This window comes from Antechinus flavipes, chromosome 4 (assembly GCF_016432865.1).
Source record: "Antechinus flavipes isolate AdamAnt ecotype Samford, QLD, Australia chromosome 4, AdamAnt_v2, whole genome shotgun sequence".
NCBI classification, from domain to species: Eukaryota; Metazoa; Chordata; class Mammalia; order Dasyuromorphia; family Dasyuridae; genus Antechinus; species Antechinus flavipes.
In genome coordinates, this window is record NC_067401.1 from 4183941 (window position 1) to 4205034 (window position 21094).

Below are 21094 nucleotides of genomic sequence, written 5' to 3' on the forward strand. Positions count from 1 at the left end.
TCAGAGAAACATCTGAGCTTTAAATTATTTTATTTCTGTGATGTCAGTCTTCCCCTCTTAATTTAATATTATACCATTGCCTCTACTCATGACTTTCAGATTCAGAAATATTTTTCCCCAGTGAATATAAATATATCCTCTTTGGAAAAGGTGGTAACTCATACTTCGAGACATGCCTAATTTTGATAGAATGTATTGCCAGGAGTTATTTCTGTCCTGTCTCCTGGGAAAACTATAATTTCTTCCAGTGCCTTAATTCAACAAAGACCACCAAAAAGACCCTACAAGTCTGAGTAGTAGGAAATTGGCCCTCATTTGATCCCAAATGGATCTATTTTTATATCCTATTGTAAAAATAGTTTCTATTTTCTGTTTTATTGGCTTGTGATTGAATGTTTTTCTAGGATGACCACTGGGAGATCCGATGGGAACTAGAGCAAAGTCAGAAGATGAGTGATTGACAAATCCTTTCCAGAAATGATATTGATAAAGTCAATACTATTATTAGAGATTGATTTAAAACTTGAGGGAGGGGCTTAGACATGGCAAGGAAATGACAATTAAACTTGTGAGTCTAGAACAAGATATGATAACTGCTCCCCACTTGAATTCAGGGTCACAGAGGAGGGATCCAAATTGGGAAGCAGAAAATCAGGATTCTGGAGGTGACATGGCAGGCAGGCAGATGCCCTTTTCAATCCCTTCAATTATTTATAACAGCTTCCCCTTATGTTGATTTCCAACTACTCTGCATGTGTACATATGGGCATATGGTCTGTAACTTCAAGTGAAAGCTCTTTGAGTGTAAAGATTAGCTTTATTTTCTCTTTGTATCCCCTTCCCTTAGCACAGTGCCTGGCACATAATAAGCACTTAAGACATGCTTATCGAGTCATGCCCTCCACCCTCTGGATTTAGAACTAGCCCTGAAGTTAAAGTACCAACGAAATTTTCTTCTTAGGTTCCACCTAACAAAAGGATTAATTTTGTGGTTCACCTGCTATATATGCAGAAAATACATCCCTATGTTCTACAGTTTGATGGTTTCGGGAGCTTTTTTTGTGCTACAAGTTTCAGAATAGTAGATATTGGTAGGAACAAAACTGAGAGTTGGAAAAATGCTTAGAAGTCATTTGAGCTAATACCTTATTTTACAAGCTACAGCTGGGTGGTGCAATGAGCAGAACACTAGTCTTGGAGGTAAGAAGATTCAAGTTTGAAACCTGTCTCAGACTCTTACAGGCTCCATGATCTTGGAAAAGTAACTTACTTTTTCTCAGCCTCAGTTTTTTTTTTTTCTCTTCTGTAAAATGACAATGATAACAGTACCTACCTCATAGTCTTGCTTAAAGATCAAATGAAATAATTCGTATAAAAAACTTAATAGACTTAAAATACTATTACAGTAACATGTAATTATTTTTACAGATGAACAAACAGAAACAGGTTAAGTAACTTGTCCAGGATCACACAGCTAGTGTCTATACTGAAATTTGAACGTAGATCTCTATTTAGTATTTTATTTTCCCCAGTTACATACAAAAATACTTTTTAATATTAAAATTTTGAGTTCCAAATTCTCTTCTTTTCTTCTTCCCCAACCCCTCTTCATTGAGAAGGCAGATAATTCTATATAGGTTATACATATGTAGTTATGTAAAACATTTCTATAAAGAGTTATGTTGTAAAAAAAAATAGACAAAAACAACCTCAAGAAAAATCATATTTTATCTATATACATAATACATATATATACTTGTATTCTATTGCGGGTCAGACGCCATCATCTAATTTGTATCATGGTTTTAAAATGTTCTTTCCTCTTTTCACTCCTCTCATTTGTTAACATGAACTGAGTATCTGAGTAGCTAATCCAGTTTAAAGATAAGTGAACAGACTGGGGTGACATGCTTTACTACCCACCCAGCCTGTCTGCATTTCGATGCCATTGGGTGATGTACTATATTGTACGTTATAGTATCACGCAAATGTCATTGTGTCATGATGCAAATGCTGTTATATCAATCTGGGTCCCTTATTTAGTCCCCAGAGGCAGAATGCAAATGAACTTGACCTAATAATTGTGGGAAGAAAAAAAGAGGCTATTTGCAATGCTGATTAGTGACCTGAATGTCAAGGACTTTGGGGGCCTGGCTGCAATGAATGAATTGATTCCATTCTTGATTCTTTAGTTTTTTGGGCTCAGAAACCTTTTTTTTTTTTCTCTCACCTGCCTCACCTTACTTCACTGAAGTATGGAATTCTTCCATAATTCTCAATTTAGTTTTCATCCACAGTTCCCTATCCAGATAAATGGTGACATTTCCAATATGAAAATATTCTAGTTAGAAAATGGAAAAGTTAGACAAGAAGACTCAATGAAGTGGACCAGCACTCCAAAATAAGAGAGAATAATAAGCCTCCTGGAGCCAGTGAAAGAGCTCTGAAGTTTAGATCAAACCACATCCTGATTGGCTCTTTTCCTTTAAAAGCCCTTACAAATAAGTGTGACAAAGGCTGAGGATCTCACTTCCAGCCAGCATTTTGTGTGAGTATATATGCATAGTGTGTAATGTGCATGTCCCGTATTTGTGCCAATCACAATGATTGCCATTTAGGATTAGATTTAAAGTTGATATTTCATGTGACTCGGGAGGTAAAGCTAGAGAATTCTACCCCAGGGATGCTTGGAGCATCAGTCATGACAGCTGGCTGCAAATATGTGGCTGGCACAAAATGAGTACTTACGAAGTCTTTATTGGTGGCTGATGAAGGCCTCAGAGAATATGATTCAGGGTAGTTAGGCAACTGTAGGTCTGCTTCAAGGAACAGCAAAGCATCTTCCAACAGAGGTCTCTCTTAGTGGAATTCCCAACCTAACTGAATACCCTGCTCCTCGCGAGGCAATTGCAGCAGGGGATTCTTGTTCACCTCCAGGTCATCCAGAGAGAATCTGAGACTCTCATATGAAGCAACCACGTATTCTTCAAGCAGTGACATCTGACAGTGACCACCACTGTTAAGTGAGAGATCATCGGCACAGATCACAGGAAATATCAAGGTGGAGATGAGGAACGAACTGGAGATGAGTGTCATTGTGGGTGTCTTTAGGGAGTTTCATCTTTCTTCCTCTAGACTATCCTTGAATTTCTCTGAAAACAGCTATTTGTTGATTGAACATGTATCGGAGAGTTCAGGTTTATCTCAGCAAAGTTCTTTTTTTTTTTCTTCAGACCAGACAAGTGCTACCTAAAGCAAGAGTTAATGATAGGAAAATAAAGAGATTATAAGTAAGATTTTACCAACAACAACAAAAAAAATATCTAGAAAACATTCCTAAATATTATGAATCATTAAGAAAGAAACCTATGATTTAGGGGTCACAAGTAGTATTTACATAATTGAAGTCTATTCAAGAAAGAGCATCAAAAGATAAAGGCACTGGAGAGCTTATATCACCTGATGCTAAGTGAAATGAGTAGAACCAAGAGAACATTGTACATGGTAACAAGATTATATGATGATCAATTTTGATGAACTTGACTCTTTTCAACAATGAAATGATTCAGGTCAATTCGAACAGTCCATTTTTTTTTTTTTTTTTAATGGAGAGAGCCATCTCCGTCCAGAGAGAGAACTGAATGTGGATCACAACATAGTATTTTTACCTTTGTTGTTCTTGTTTTTGTTTGCTTGCTTGTTTTCTTTCTCATTTTTCTCCTTTTGATCTGATTTTCTTGTGCAGCATGATAAATATGGAAATATGTTTAAAAGAATTGCATATGTTTAACCTATATTGGATTACTTGTTGTCTGGGAGAGAGGGAGGGAAGAAAGTGGGAGAAAAAATTGAATCACAAGGTTTTGCAACAATGAATATTAAAAACGATCTTTGCATGCAATTTATTTTTCAAATTTTTTTATTTTTCAAAAAGTTTTTAAAAAAAGAAAAAGAAAAGAAAGTGAGATTTGGGAACTATAGCTAAAAAGATAGTGACATAAGGATTTTTTTGGAACATGGCTTAAAATATAGCAATGATGATTTCTTGGACAAATATAGAATACATTTAGAACAAAAATATTCCCTGAAGTCTTGGGCCATTTATCAGGAAAATACAGAAAGAGAAAACAACCTAGACATAGACCTACACAGCTATATAGGATTGAAAGAGGGTCCAATATTGGAAGAATAATAGTAGACATGGACAATAATTCAAAAATATTTTTTTAAAAAGTCATGAAATATTAGAAAATCAATTCAGGTATCTCCACAAGTGCAAAAACAAACAAACAAACAACAACAAAACAACAATAACCCCAAACAACAGAGGTACAAGGTGATCTACATATTTTAGAAGAAGGAGGAAAAGTTGACATTCCTAGTTATCTCTAGACTGCAGGAAAATATCTATATGTGGAACATAAACTTAAGCTGTTGTTTAATCATTTTTCACCTTCAATTCTTTATGACCGCTTTTGAGGTATTCTTGGCAAAGACTTTCCCAGCTCATTTTACAGATGTGGAAATTGAGAAAATAATCACAGGACTAGTAAATGTCTGAGGCCAGATTTGAAGTCAGGAAGACATCTTCCTGATGTCTGATGCATTCTATCCCCTGTACTGCCCCACTGCCTTATAAATCTAGAATATTATATATCATTCAGAAGAAACAATAGATCCATAGATCGTGGAGTTGTGTAACAAAAAAAAAAAAAGAAATAATCATATGATTGTATAGAGTCAATTAGTCAATAAGCAGTTATTGTATTATGTTCTAGGAACTGTGTTAAAGGGTAAGTATACAAAGAAAGGGAACAAATACCGCTTACCTTCTCAGTACTTGAGGTTGATTGGGGGGAACAACATGCAAACAAATGTACACAAACCAGCTATACTGAGGATAAACTGGACATGACCAAGACAGAGGTGTTAGAATCAAGCAGGATTGGGACAGTCTTCCCATAGAGGATGAGATTTTAGCTGGGACCTGAAAGAAATCAAGGAAACAGGAAGCAGAAAAGAGGAAGGAGAGCATTCATGGACAACAGCCAAGTTTTCCAGTTGTTGCTCTTCTTGTTCAGTTGTTTTCATTCGTGTCTAACTCTATATGACTATTGGGGGTTTACTTGGCAGAGATGCTGGAGTTGTTTGTGATTTCTTTTTCCAGTTCATTTTATAGATAAGGAAACTGAGGCAAACAGGGTGAAGTGACTTGCCTGGGATCACACATTAAGAGCAGAGAAACAGAACAAGGAATAGAGCCAACATATATTTTTAAACCTTTTATGTTTTATCTGAATTCATTTGAATGTTAATTGAACATTTCAATTAAGGGAAACCTTTTATTTTAATCACCACACCCCACAAATACACAAAGGCACCATTGAGTGTTTTGTGAGGTTTTTTGTGCAATCACTGAATGAATTTTGGGACTCGGACTCTCAATCAAGAATTTCACAGACATCGACAAGAATTCTGCAATTTTAAGTTATATGATTATCTGAAACTAGGAGTTTAAAAAAATACTTGTCATTAGCTGGGAATTTTCTGGGGCTGCCCTGAACAGGGGTGCTGGCACATAAAGCTCAGAGTCTTCATAGGAATAGTTAATTCTATTTCTTAGGAGAAATTAACAGATAGCATAAATACACAAAGTTCAGTAGCAAATAGGGGAGAAAAAAATGAGTGACCACACAACCAGTGGAGAGGGATGGTGGAGGTGACCTGACCAAACACAAACAAAAATAATGTTCCTAGAAGAACCAGGATCCCCAATGGAAAATAATGTTTATACCAGCAGAGAACATAAGCAACTTTGTGACATAAGATGAGTGAGTGGACCTGGACATATATGTACCCTATATGAATATATGAGTTTCTAGAATCTTTTCCTTTAGTCATATTCCACGGTTACAAGTCACCCTCATACACCATATTTGTTTTTCATGCATGTTCCCAAGTTACTCATTTTACACATATATACCCTCTGCTACAGGTAGTATAAAACCTATGAAAGAGTCAACTTTATGTTTACAATGAAAAAATATTTTCTCACCAATTTATCTACTATGTCATTTGATTATATGTTTATTTTGCTTTGCTTTGAGTTCTTGTGTCTTAAGTTGGCTAGAAATAAATGAATATATTGTGGTCTTCATGAAATATAGTTTATAGTAGGTTTTGGACCAGAGTGCCTTAAACTGGCATAGATTTTCTAGACTCAGGGGTCCTCAAATTACGGCCCAGCGGGCCAGATGCAGCAGTTGAGGACGATTATCCCCCCACCCAGAGCTATGAAGTTTCTTTATTTAAAGGCTCACAAAACAAAGTTTTTGTTTTCACTATAGTTTGGCCCTCCCACAGTCTGAGGGACAGTGAACTGGCCCCCTATTTAAAAAGTTTGAGGACCCCTGGAATATCTAGAGGTTCACATGTGGTAGGAGTAGGGGGGATAGAGTGGGTAGGAAAGTGGGGTTGGGTGGAGATGTAGTAAGTGGCGGAGAATAGGACTCAGAAGGGTGAAAACAGTGGGTACCAATTGGGTAAAAATGAACTAATATTGAAAGAGATAAAAATTCTAATGAGAGTGTACTACAGACTACCTAGATAGAAAGAAGAAATGAATGGGGAGTCAAGGAAACAGGCAACAAGTTTATTAGGAAATCATGCTATTGTAGTGAATGGGAGAACTCCAATTATCCCAACAGATGTTAGAGTGCTTCGTAATCCTTTCCTCTTCCTCCCTGTTATTCACTAAGGAAGAGAGCGTCCAATCTTGAATTGTCCTAATGATAATTTCAACCTTTAAAAATTGGAAGAAGCTATAAGGGAGGATAGCTTCCTGAAGAAAGCATTGGTTGATGCTCACTGAGAAGGAAGAATTATTTGTTGCTATATGTGATGGGAAGCTTGGGCGGTGGTGAATGTGACCAGTTTATCTAAGAATTTATGATAGAAAAGAGGAAATGAAGCATTATCTGATATGTGCTCTGTATTTTGGAACATTATGTATCAAAACTTCAGTGAAAGGATAAGTAGGATTCTATGGCTAAAATCTGACAGTAGAAATAAAATAGGAAGGTGGCGGAAGCTCTCAAAAGTATAACTGTTAAGACACAAAAAGGAAAAAATGGAGCTCTTTTAAAAGAGCAAAATAGAATCAATAAACTAATAATTATAAAGCACTAATCTGGTTGTTGATGGCTGGTGGCACAGTTTGGGGGGTGGATATTTATATGCACAAGGAACTAGCTAATTTTTTAGATTTTTGAATAATGTAGAAGACAGAAACAGGGACAGATAATGGGAAGACAAGAGGAATGAACACAATAGTGTCTGGAAGGCTTTAGCTCAGAATAAAGGGAGAAAGTGAAAATGAGTCTGCTCCCTTTCTATTGATTAAGAGAAGAAGATCAAAGAAGTCAGAGACTCAATTTTTTTTTAATAATAGCTTTTGATTTTCAAAATACATGCAAAGATACTTTTCAACATTCACCCTTGCTAAACTTTGTGTTCCAAATTTTTCTCCCTACCTTCCCCCCATTTCCTCCCCTAAACAGTAAATAATCTAATATATGTTAAATATGTGCACTTCTTCTGTACATGTTTCTGCATTTACTGTGCTGCACAAGAAAAATCAGGTCAAAAAGGGAAAAATGAGAAAGAAAAGAAAAGGTAAAAATAGTGTGTTGTGATCCCCACTCAGTAGATGTCTCTCTTCATCACAAAATCATTATAACTGGCCTGACTCATCTCATTGTTGAAAAGAGCCACATCCATCAGAACTGATCATTGTATAGATTTGTTGTTGCCAAGTATAATGATCTCCTGGTTCTACTCACTTCATTTAGTATCAGTTCCTGTAAGTCTCTCTAAGGCTCTCTGAAATCATCTTGCCAATCATTTCTTACAGAACAATAATATTCCATAACATTCATAAACCATAACTTGCTCTAACCGATGGGCATACACCCAGTTTCCAGTTTTCCAGTCCTTACCACTACAGAAAGGGCTGCCACAAACATTTTTGCACATGTGGATCCTTTCTCCTTTTTTATATCTTTTTGGGATACAAGGGAATACATTTCACACAAAAAATGTACAAAAATGATTAATGAAGAATTGAAACCCAAGATCATCATTAGTAATAGGTGGCACAGAAAATGGAGCCCCAGGCCTGGAGTCAGAGGGCCTGAGTTCAGATCTGGCCTAGCTGCATGAGCCTGGGCAAGTCACTTGTCTTGTTTAAAGGAGATAGTCCATCAGTGATTTGTCCCAGGCAGGGACTGTCTTCAGAGAATTTCTTTTGTAAGGAGAGGAAACAGACCAGGCTCTCCTTAATGGTGGTGGGTCCCTAGATTTGGAGTCCAAAGGGTTTGAAAATCTAAGCTGCCTCATATCATTTTGTGAACTGAGTCACATCCTTTGTTTTAATGAATCTCAAGTACTTCCTTTAGACAAGATTTGGTCTAAAGTCTCTTCTGGATTTAAATCTATGCTCCATGATCTTTTGTAGTATATGACATATGTGATCCACTCCTACATGGTTAACTCTTGGTCTTGTTTGAACAGCACAAATCCAAATTGAGTTGCTGGGTAAAGTATTGAAAATTCAAAGGAGTCTCATAGAGTTCAAAAGACATGAATCTTTCAGTCTCACGATATCAAAGCTAGTGGTGTGATGATCTTTCTAAATGACATAGTAGCAACATAGTGCTTGTAACCCAATCTCTTCATCCAGTTCTCCTCTTCCTCTTCCAGTGACAGATGCTGGAGGCAGTTGACCATTTATTAAGCAAGACTTCTGATCCTACCATGGGAAATGTCTAGTCCCTTTTGAAAAAATCTTATTTTTTTTTTTAAGGTAAGCATAGACATGAAGAGAAGTGGACATTTTAATACAATACACATGAAAAGAAATGAAGACGTCATGTGAAATGGAATTTAGCTTATTCCAACTTTACATTAATAGAGCAGGAACAAAGCTTTTGTAGTCTGTATTTCTTGAACTTCCCTTGGTTTTTTTTGTGAATTTATAAAATCTTTCATTGATATTATCTATCTCCCTTCTTTTATCTCTCTTACCCCTGCAGTTAACAAGGACAGTCAGACAAAACAAATGCATACATTATGCATGACTCAGTCTGTTCCTGAAGTCTACTCACTTTCAGGCTTCCAGCATCCTAACTGGGGACAGCCCTGATCAGGTCTCCGATCATCTGATGACCAGGAAAAGGCTCTCACTGTTTAGTAGGGATGACGCTACCCATGATCATGGGCGCCTTGGTTCAGAAAGATCTTGTGTCAAACTCTTGTTACCTGGCAGGAGCAGCTGCCTTTGCTCACCTTGTCTCCTATCTTATTTTCCATTTGTGGGGCATCTCCAGAAGCATTCACAGCTGCTACGCTAGTTCTAATACAGGTAAAGCAGAAGAAATTTCAGTGTGTGGCTCAAAGCCGATCTCTGGTATAGACAAACACTCAGCTCCTGTGAAAGGAGGTCCAATCCTAATAATGGCAAGAGATCCCACACCATCACGAGGGCCTCCTACTTTCTCTTTGATTACCTCATTTCAATAGGAAATTGGAAGGGATGTTAGTTTCTCCAGAATACCACAGTTCACATGACTTCTGGTTATTGTGAAGAAGGAATTTAAAAGAAACTTAGATGTTTCTAGTCCCAAATGCACTGATAATGGAAGGTCATAGATCATTGGTCTTGATTTGGAAAGGACTTTTGCTACTGCTAGGTCCAATCTATTTTACAAATAGAGAAACTGAGCCTATGAGAGATGACAATTTGCCCAAAGTCACATAGTAATGTGGAAATGGCAAAGGGTCACTTGAATTCAGATATTCAGAACTGAGAGTCGGGACTTGCTCCTCTGTTCCCCAGGACATCTTCCTAAGCTTCATTCATGACCTTCCAGACATTATAAATAATGCCACAGTTAAAAATAGGAGACAGGTGAGGGGTTTGGAGCCCTCAAAGAAGCTAGAATTTATTATGTGACTTCAAATGGTTGACCCTATTAGGCATGGTTAGGATATTCCTTAAAAAAGCAGGAAATGGAAATATTTGTAGTTCTTCCTCTTTTGCTCTCAAAAGAGCTATTGAAAACCAGATTCTAGTAATAGTCTATTAATAATCAATAGCAACAGTAGTAGTCTAGTAATAGTGATTAACTGTGAAAGACTTTGCTCCTTGAAACAAGACAAAGATCTAAGACCAAATGACCTATGGTGAAAGATGCTCTCCACCTCCAGAGAGAGAATTGAGGATCTCTGAGTGCAGACTGAAGCCGACTTTAAAATAAGTATTTTTTCTTGAATTTCTGTATTTTCTTTTTGCAACATGGCAATCTGGAAGTATGTTTCCCATGACTTCACATGTATAATGATGTATTGCTTGCCTTCTCAGGGTGGGGGAGGGAGGAAAGAATTTGGAACTTAATTTTTTAGTGAATGTTATATTTTTTTAGAAATGTTATTGGGCAAGTCACTTAATCCCAACTGCTTTAGCAAAAAAAAAAAAAAAATGAAATTGGGAAGTATTTAATGAAAGAAATAAAATACATAATTAAAATAGTATTAGTGCTAGATTCAAACAGCAGGATTATAAAACATTGTCCTAGGAATCTATGTTAAATCTTTTTGTAGGGACTGATTACCAGCCACATTTATTTTCACTAGTCTTTTAAAATTTTGGGTTACAAATTCTCTCCCTTCCTACAATGAGAAGGCAAGAAAAATTTATGACTGGCAGTAGGCATTGTTTGCCCATGGCGCATCATGGGACTATTTGGCCAAATTGTTACAAGTCCGGTGGCATGAATATTACCTGATTCCAGGTACATTCCACATTGGAACAATCAGGGTGTTGTCTTAGTGAAGTAGTTGTAGTAATAACTGAGAGTTTAATCTATAAAATGAGGCAACATTTACCTGAAAGAATAAAAAGGTCAAGAATGGCAGGTGAAATCATGGAACAAGAATGAAGCAACATTTACCTGGAAGAATAAAAAGGGTCAAGAATGGCAGGTGAAATCATGGGGCAAGAATGAACTAAGAAATGATTAACATTATCAAAACTCCAACTATTTTATAAAGAGAGGCATTGTGGTTTAGTGAAGAGAAAGCTGGCCTTAGTCAGGAAGAATAGGATTCAGGTTGTGGGTCTGATACCCAGACTGCATCACCTTAATTCTCTTAATTTTCTAGTGCCCAGAGCAATTCTTTAAGGCTATAAATTATAGTACAGTTACCTATCTCTGATGAGAAAGTGAGTTCCTCACATGAGCTCCATACCTATATTGATGAAATTGCAGTTCTAGTTTTAAAAAATGTTAGAGCCATTTAGTAGTTTTTTTTTTTCCTTAAATAGAAAAATTGATTAATGGAAAAAACAGGCAAGCAAAACCCAGAAGCAACAAAGCATAGTAGTCTCATGTTCAGTGCAACCATCAGTCTCAAAATGCTGGTGGAAAAACTCCCTCTTTGATAAGAACTGAGAAAACTTGAAATCATTTTTATCAGAAATTAGATGTAAGCATATTATACCATATATCATGATAAGCTCCAACTGTTTAGGTGACAAACATTAAAGATCAGTAACCTCTTTTAAGCTAATGGAAGTGGATATATTTTATAATCCTGGAGTGCTAAAAGAAGAAATGGAAACAATCAATATAAGTAATTTTGCAGTGCAACAAGAATCAGAAAATGTTGACTGAAAGTGGAGACATCTTCACTGAAAGTATCTGGGAAATGTCCATAATTTATGATATGTGAAAATTTATATAAATATAAAAGAATGAGTCCTCCTTAGATAAGCCGATTTTAACAAAGAACTGTTCAAAGAAATTAAGATAGTTGACAATTCTGTGAAAGAACGCTCCAAACTGCTAAAAAGATAAATGCAAACTAATGCAATGCAGATTTTAATGCACACTGATTTACAAAGATGACAAAAGATGGAAATCATAAATCTTTGAAAGCCTGTGACATAGAAGACAGATCAATGCACTATTGGCCCAACTGTGAAATGACTTAGCTCTTTTAAACAGCAGTCTAGATATATGTGAGTCACCAAACTATACATACATCGTACCCAGTCCTACCAATTGCTAGACATAGATTTTATATAAATGCATATATATGCACATATATTATTAATGCAAACATAATGCAATCTATTATAGAACTTTGTGCATAGAAGCAAACTATGGAAACCTAGCTATCAACTGAAGAAAGGGTGGATAAATGGCACTAAATGCATACAAATGCAATGGAACATTGTACCATATCAAATGACAAAAAAGAATTGAGAGAAACTTGGGAAAAGATGTAAGATTTTATGCAGAATAAAAATAATTGACATAATATTTCAGTATTATACAATATTTATATAATGTACACATTATAATATAATATGCATTTATGCATACTTATATATATGTGGATATATATTTATGTACACGTAGACATATATCATATAAAGGGAAATTTAATAATTACTTCTGTAATAATTCACAAGGTTGTAGTGAAGAAAGTTCTTTGCTAACCTTTGTAAATATGAGAGAAATCATTTGTTTTCATCCCAAATATGGAAGAAAATTTTGCCCTATCTTTTCCTGAAGAATTCTTCTAGCTTAAAAGTCAAGCCTGAGGTTAGGGTTAGAAATTGATGGCAAATCCCATCACATTTATTTTCACTAGTCTTTCAAAATTTTGGGTTACAAATTCTCTCCCTTCCTACAATGAGAAGGCAAGAAATACATTATATTTATGAAGTCATGTATAATATTTCCACCTTAGATTGCAGAAGGAAAGAACAGGAAAAAATAAACATGCTTCAATTTGTGCTCAGAATCCATCACTTCTCTTTCTGGAAATGGATAGCATTTTTCTTTGGAATTATTATTGTCTTGATCAGAGTAGCTAAATCTTTCACAATTGATCATCATTTCAATCTTGCTATTACTATATATAATGTTCTCTTGGTTCTGCTCACTTTACTTTTTCAACAATTCATATAAGTCTTCCTAGATTTTTCTGTAATCATCTCTTTCATCATTTTTATAGCACAATAATATCCTATCTCAGTCATATAGCATAACTTGTTCAGCCATTTCCCAAAAAGTTCCCTCATTTTCCAATTTTTGCTACTCCCCAAAGAGCTGCTATTAATATTTATTTTCCATCTAGCTCCTTTTCCGTTTTTCTATCTCTTTGCAATTCAAACCTGTGAATACACACTTTTATATCCCTTTGACCCTCATTTCAATTTGTTCTCCAGCATGATTTGTTGTTGTCTGATTCTAAATGACATTGTATGGAATTTTCTTGATAAAGATGTCATTTTCTTCTCCAGTGGATTAAGACATACAGAGATTAAGTAACTTGGCTGCCTAGTGAGACGATTAAGCTCAATTCTGCATCATTTTCTTATTGATCCTATTTGTCCTGAATTGATTTTTGTTCTGTAACTGCTTTTGCCTTATAATTGCCTAGGACCCAGTTCTCTGTCTCTGAACTTAGTTCAGAGTTTAGCTGATCCATAAGAGATTCAATTTTAAAATCCAGATTTCCTGCCAAGGAAATTTAACCAACCTTGGAGAATTTGAAAAGCCAGGGGGCTGAGTCTAGTAATTTTATTCCACCAAGCTCTCCTTCAAGAACCATCCAAAACTCTGGGCTACTATCTCATATCTAGATTCAAAGAGCATTTCCCACTCAAAAAGTATTTCTCAGTGTCATAAGAGAAGGATGGGAGTCATTGAGAGTCTCCATTGCCAAACCTTCACCCAATCATAGTCTTCCCTGTGTCTCAACTCTGGAACCAATCATGTTGCTTTTAATTACATGATCTGATCTACCTTGTTTTATTCTTTGTTCCATTCTCTCCAAAACTTATTAAAGGGAAGCTGTCCCTTTGTTGAAGATCTTTTGTATTAATAGAGTAATACACTGACGCATTTATTGGCAGGTAGGATATCTCTGCTAACAAATGCTAACTTGTTCAGAGATCTCCCTTAGTTTAACCTTTTGTTAAAATTCAATCATGACTACTAACTGTTTGAGACCAAATTTAACCTCAAGTAGTCCTGATACCAGATCAAGTACTATCCACTGAGTCACCTCTCCTGCATGATTGAACGAGTTCATAATTCCAGTACATTATTGTCCCTATCTCTTTATATCCACTACAGTATTCATAATTTTCCTTTTCTGTTATGTTAGCCAGTTCATTGGTGTGAAGTGGTACTTCAGAGTTGTTTGATTTGTATTTCTCTTTATTATTTCTCATTAGTGATTTAGAGGATTTCTTCATATTACTATCAATGCTTTGATTTCTTCAAATAAATGAATTTGAGAATTGTTTATAATATTTTTTGTAACCATTTCTCAATTTCATTCAGTTTCTTTTATTTTTGAAAAATGAGACCTTTGTTAGAGAAAATTGCTGTAAAGTTCCCCCCAATTCCCTGTTTTCTCTATCATTTTGATTTTTTTGGTACAAAACCTTTTATATTTTATATAATTGAAATAATCTATAACTAACATAAAGCTACAACAAAGTATTTCTCCATAAAAAAGTAGTATGTCCTCTAAGGGGGAGAGAATCTCTTCTAGAACAAAAAGGATGAGTATCTACTCCAGAAAAAAGAAGAGGGGTCTCTTCTAGAAAACTGCCTTTCCTTGGTCTCCCCAACTGTTTCTGATTCTTCCTCTAAATTCCTGTGGTAATCTCTTATCTCATTTGACTAAGGACTCTTCCCTTTTCTGTAGATCTTTCTGTGTCCCTCTAACTTGCTTATATCAATTTTGATGTCTACAAAATTCATTCATTTTGAGCTTATCAGTCATTTGGGGTTTTCTTTGTCAAAGATATGGGAATAGTTTGACATGTTCTTTTCCACTTTGTTTAAAAAAAAATGAAGAACTGAGGCAGTATAAGTAATTTGCCCAGAATTACACATAGAGCAAGTATCTGAACCAAGTTTGAATTCATCTTCCTGCTTCCAGACCCAGCACTCTACCCATTGTGCCATCTAGCTGTTTCATATTAGTCTACATCTGATTTTTGCCAGACTGCTTTCTGAAGATTTCTTTTTATTTTATTTTATGGAATAGAGCTCTTGGACAACAGATTGGGATTTGAGTTTATCAAACACTGGGTTATGCTGAGCATTTGCTTTTGTATACTTTGGATCTAATGTATTCCATTGATCACTCTATTTCTTAGCTAGTGCCAAATTGTTCTGATAATTATTCCTTTGGAGTTGGATTTGAAATCTAGTACAGTTAAGTTACCTTCCTTTTTTGTTTTCCCCATTAAATCCCTTGATATTTTTTGACCTTTCTTCTTCCAGATGAATTTTAGTATTTTATTCTATCTCTATAATATTTTAAAAGGTGTTATTTCTTTAAAAAAAAAAAAACTGTAACAAAACCCCCCTGACCTTTAAAGTCAGAGATTGCAAGGCTCACTCTTCCCCTTGTGAGTACAGGGTATCAATTCAGTTGAACACTCTGGATTCATCTCAGAGCAATGAAAAACCCTGCAGACCCATCCTTGGTAAAATTCTGTCTGGCATCCATCATAAGACCATATAAAAAATACCTAAAAGATGCAGAGTGCATAAGAAATAAATCAGCAGGGTGCAGACCCAGCTGGGAGAGGATGCTGCTACCAGAAGATAGCAGTAGCCCTACAGTGCCAGAGGCATAAAATTTCTCCATATGTGTACCCTGATCTCACATGCTGGTTACAAATGCAACTTTCCATGTGTCTGCAGTAGTTGGGACAATGAAAACCAGATTTATGGGGAAAATATTATTATTGCTACTTTTATTAGTGTGATATTTTATTAAATTCCTTTACCTATTGGTATCATCTGACAAGTGAAAATAAATATCCTCGTAGGAGCTCATGATCTGATGCAAAAGCACAGATCATTTTGTCAGGGGTAGCTCCATGAGTTGGAAGCCATTGCTTCCCATCTCTGCCCTACTATTCCTTTACGTAAGCTCTTCATTTGTTGTTGTTTTTTTCTTTTCTTTCATTCATAGAGATAAATTACTTTACTTGGCTTGACTGTATTGACATGCATCCCATGACAAGCACCATTGCTTTAATTATTTGAAATATTTTATTGTATTCCCTAGGTCCTCTTTAGCGCAATTTTGTTATAATACATCACTTCAGTTTTATTAGAGTTTAATATTTTTCTCTCATTCACAAAACCCACATGGCGTTACACATCCTAAGAATTCTCTGGGGAGGACTGGCAATGACTGTCAATGGGCCTTCTCCTCACGAGCGGCAGAAGCAGCAGAGCTTAATGGACCACTTGTACCATATGGGTGCTGGCCCAGCCACCAGCCCAGTTGCACTGAGAGGAGGATTGTAAAGAAGATCATTTCTTCTTCGATTGGTGGGCTGGTGTTTTTCTAAGTGTAAGCTTTTCATTTTCTTCAATGTTTAAATTTTAGGGAATAAGAGGGCCTAAATATTGCCTGATGAATAAATGATTGATGGTTTTGGAAAGGTTTAAGGCTCCAGATGGACCCCAGAGCCATTACATCTGCTTTTCTTTACTCATTAGTTGAAATAATATTTTTTTCTGAAAGACTGTTTGTCACAAACAGATAATTGTTTCACAGAGGCCCAAATGTTTCCTGTTACTGAATGTATAAATGGTCATTTTCCTTGACTTGAGTTTTCCCCTTATTCTACATGCCCTCTGGCATAATCCTACTTTTAAAAATATGTAAGAGAGTCTAGTCTGAAGATTAATATTTGGAGCTCCAAGGAGTATTTATTAAACAAAGGAGAAAATGGCTTTCAGGATTATAGATTATCTACATTTCCATTTTGAGAAACAGAGAGAAATAAGATGAGTTATTAGGATCTATCGTTTCACCTTGGAAGAATGTAGGGCATATGGCTTCCTATGCAATACCTAAGTCACAGAAGCCAGGGCTATTGGAAGACATGCTTTCATCCTCAGACTTTGTAGCTGTAGGATTTATTCTCTAGTAACCTCTCCACAGTTCTTCTCTAGCAACATGGTAATCAATGTCACCAGGGGACTGGGGAAATGAGAGGATGTTTACCTGACATACTTAAGAATAAAGAAAGATATTATTTTTGCTATATTATATTATAATTATACATGTAATATAATATATGATATATTATGCTATTTTACTATTTTTTTTACTATAAAAGAGATGAGCTATAACCCTGTTATCTTGGGGCAATATTGGTTTAGCAATGAAAGGAAGGGATCTAAATATACTTTTGACACACTAGCAAAGGATAGAGGTCCAGCTACATGAGTAAAAATTTTATTTCCTAGGGAGGAGCAATTGCAATGTAGCTGAATTCTGTATCTCCACCCATATTGTGTATCAGGATTTATGTTGACACCTGCAGTAAAGGCTTATTTTCCCGTTAAGATTGTTGGTATATCACATTCATTGAAATACACCTTTGTCTGTGTTTCTGAGGATGAGCTTTATCCTTAGAATGTCTAGGAGAACCCCAGGCACATATTTATAAGGTTTGGAGCTAGGACGGATCCTGCAAACATAACTACGGACCATTTTACAAATGCAGAAACAAAGACTCAATGCCTGAGTAGCTTGTTTGCCCCAAATTATAGTAATACATAATAAGAAGCACACAAGTACACAATCACATCAGTAAACAGTAAGAAATGGAGGCAAGAAATTGAACTGGGCTCTTGCTTCAAATTTATCTTAATCAAGATGATGATGCTTCTGTTAATTGAAGCATTAAAGGATCTCAATAGGGGCCAAATTTTAGATGCTTCCTTGATCCCCCAAAATTGTCTCAACAATTCCTACTTCTTCCATTTTGTTTCCTTACATTTCATTGTCGAAAGCTCTAAAAATCAATTGAGGCAACTTGTTTATGGATAGCATATTATTTGTATCTCTTCACTCTCTTTGTTACATGAATGCAGTTCTATTAGGAGTAGAAGGGAAAGGGTCAGTGGGTAGCAATAGCTATGAGGAACAGAAGGAAAAGTCAGATTTTATTAAAATTAATTGAGTTACACTTACCAAACAAGGTTAAATTATATTGGTCAAGTAAGTTTTTCCATTAATATGTGTAAACTAATCGCCACGTTTAGACTTAAACTGAAGTAAGAAAAACCATTAAACCATAGGAACACCATAATAACCCTTAAGAATATGAAATAGAGGTGATGGATAGATTAAAGGGATTAGATCTGGTATATAGAGTGCCTGAAGAGCTATGGAAATCATTTGCAGTATTGTGCAAGGGGCAGCAACTGTGTGTGTGTGTGTGTGTGTGTGTGTGTGTGTGTGTGTGTGTGTTTTCAAAGAAAAAGAATAGCAAAAAAAAAAAAAGCAAAATGGCAAATAACTGAGGAAAGAAGGAAAATGAAAGGGAAAAATGAGTAAAATATACCCATCTTCATGGAGAATTCTAGAGAGTAGCAAAGAGAGATAAGATGTTCTTACATGAGCAATACAAAGAAATAGAAGAAAGCAAGAGAATTAGAAAGAGAAGGGATCATTTCAAGAAAATTAGAGATATTAAGAGAATGTTTCATTCAAAAAAATGACATATAAAAGATAAAAATGAAAGGGACTTAACAGAAGTAGAAGAGGTGCCAAGAATACCCCCAAAGACCTGTGCAAGACAGATCATCGATAACTGTGATAGTGTGGTGACTGATCTAAAGCCAGAAATCCTGAGGAGTGAAATTAAATGGGTCTTAGGAAGCATTACCAACAATAAGGCTAGTGGAATAGCATCTGAGCTATTTAAAATCCTGAAAGATTATGCTGTTAAAGTGCAATACTCAATATTCCAACAAATTTTTAAAAACCCAACAGTGGCCACTGGATTGAAAATGATCGGTTTACATCCCAATCCTGAAGAAAGGTAGAGCCAAAGAATATTCAGACTACAAAACAATCACACCTATTCCAGTGTATATAACTCAGCGGCAATACGTGAGATGGTTTGGGTGCTATATTTTGGACTAAAAAAAATTCTCTTTACTCTTAATCCACATTTTCTAATAATTTTCCTATTTTCAAACTAACTTTTTTTGCATTGAAGTCACTGAGTATAAAAATGATTTAATTTGAAGGGCATTTGTTATTCATAAAATATCTCTGCCTCTTCGTCCTCTGGAATAAACATGTGTGTACAAGTTATAACTGGTTTTTGTGGGAGTCATTTTGAAAATATTTATTTTCTTTCTAAGATTAAAAAAAATCGTAACTAAAAGAAAGTTAAATTTCAGTTAGAGGTTAGTGAACATTAAAATGTAATTTTAGTCATCCAAGTTCACAAACCACCTGAAATCTATTTGTAATTCCTTAAAGGAACCAAGAACTCCAGGTTATAAATCTCTGGTATAAGTGTAAGAATGGTTCAGATTTTTCTTCAAAAGGCAAATGAATTGTATTTTTCATGTGCCCAATGTTGATAAGAAACATATGCTCATGAAATATTTTATCATAAGCTGTAATGTTCACATTTAAACTCAATTTTCTTTTGCAAAAATAAGTCCTTTATTTCGCAATTAAATGTCCCCCAAGGTTCCCTTGTGAATATAGAGCAGGGCAAACATTTGGAGAAGTCATTTAGAAAAGTCAGGGAATAATGAGTCTCTTACAGATGTGATCTTTATGAAATAGCAGGGGTTAGTGGGAGTTCACTTAAATACCATTAATAAATACAAATGATGATCAATTATTTAAATGAGACTTTAAACCAACGTCTTATATAGGCATCCAGAACTGATTCAGTCGATTTATTCAAAACAATATTGTCTTGCAAAGGAACCATCCTCCAACAAATCAATATAATTACCTTTAACCACAAACCCTTTGTCCATGGTAGATTTATCCTCATTAATAATTTTTTCAAAGGAAACCTGTATTTCTGTTCTGCTAAAAGCAAGAGCTGTAATTAGAATTTTGATTGGCTGTTTTATTTTATTAAGAAGGTAATTTTATCCTTTAATGCACGTAGGAAACAAACATATACAAAAGGGTTATGTGAAAATCTTTCTTGTTATTCCCTGTGATGCTTCAATTTAATAGGCATTTTTTGGGCCATTTCAGGGTAAGACACTAGGGTCAGTGTTTATTATTCTCATTTAAGCACCTTTCAACATAGTAGTGATAGTTTTTGAATTAGGATCCATTTTCTAAAAAGCATTAACATGTGGCCTAGTGTCCTAGAAATTATACCAGAGACCTAGTTTCCCACAGTTTTTTTGTATCTAGGCCAGGATTCCCTGAGTTCATTGCCATATGCTCCTCATCAAGCTCCTAGAGTTAGAGTAAGATATTTGATTCATATTTAAAGGATCTATAATTTCATTAATATGGCCAGCTCTCCCCCCCGCCATTGACCCAGATAGATCCACAACAGCCTTCCCACCAAACCAAAATAACACTGGAATAGGAGGAAGATTTTGGATTAAATGGTTCAAAATTTCTTCTTGAGGTTCTTCTGCAGTTAATTTATTTTTTTCAGGTGTAGGCTCTTTGCTATTATTATTGGTAGGTTATGTGTTCAGCTATGCCTCTGTTTGAGGTTTATAAATAAGCATGAGTAGCTAAGTCCGTGCAAATACTGGGTTTGATGAGCAATCAGAGACTTTGAATCAATAAATGAGAAAGTTGTATGGCATTTACCAGTTTTTGGACCATGATAGACTTAAGAATTTACTATCCTCTAAGGGAAGGATCTGGGAAATCATTCTTACTCTTTTGATGGATGATTATCTAGTTTGTGATTCCTTTATTCAACAATCAAAGAGCAATTATATGAAGACTACTATGACATATACATACATACATACATATATATGTATATATAATATATAGGAGATAGTGTATCTAAGAGACTTTCTATACTTATGAAGGTTAAAGTTGAGTAAAACAATAATAAACTATATATATATATATTTTATTTTTCAAACTATAGATTTAACAAAAGAGAGAAAATGTTAATTATATAAATTTACAAGTTTGTGTCATGGGTAATTCATTTCTGCCCTCCCCACTA

General features: G+C 35.3%; 1 long non-coding RNA gene across 2 annotated transcripts in view; it reads right to left on the bottom strand.

The window, feature by feature from the left end:
- Positions 1-1710: 1710 nt before the first annotated feature.
- Positions 1711-21094, bottom strand: part of LOC127562784 (uncharacterized) — a 38937-nt gene continuing 19553 nt past the window's right edge. The window contains exons 2-4 of one of the 2 annotated variants that reach the window (XR_007953816.1): positions 4830-4987; positions 3669-3812; positions 1711-3249 (exon numbers count right to left, since the gene is read on the bottom strand). This is a non-coding gene — a long non-coding RNA (uncharacterized LOC127562784). Of the gene's footprint in view, positions 3250-3668; positions 3813-4829; positions 5398-21094 lie in introns of those variants that run through there. The other variant, XR_007953815.1, reaches the window with a different exon arrangement.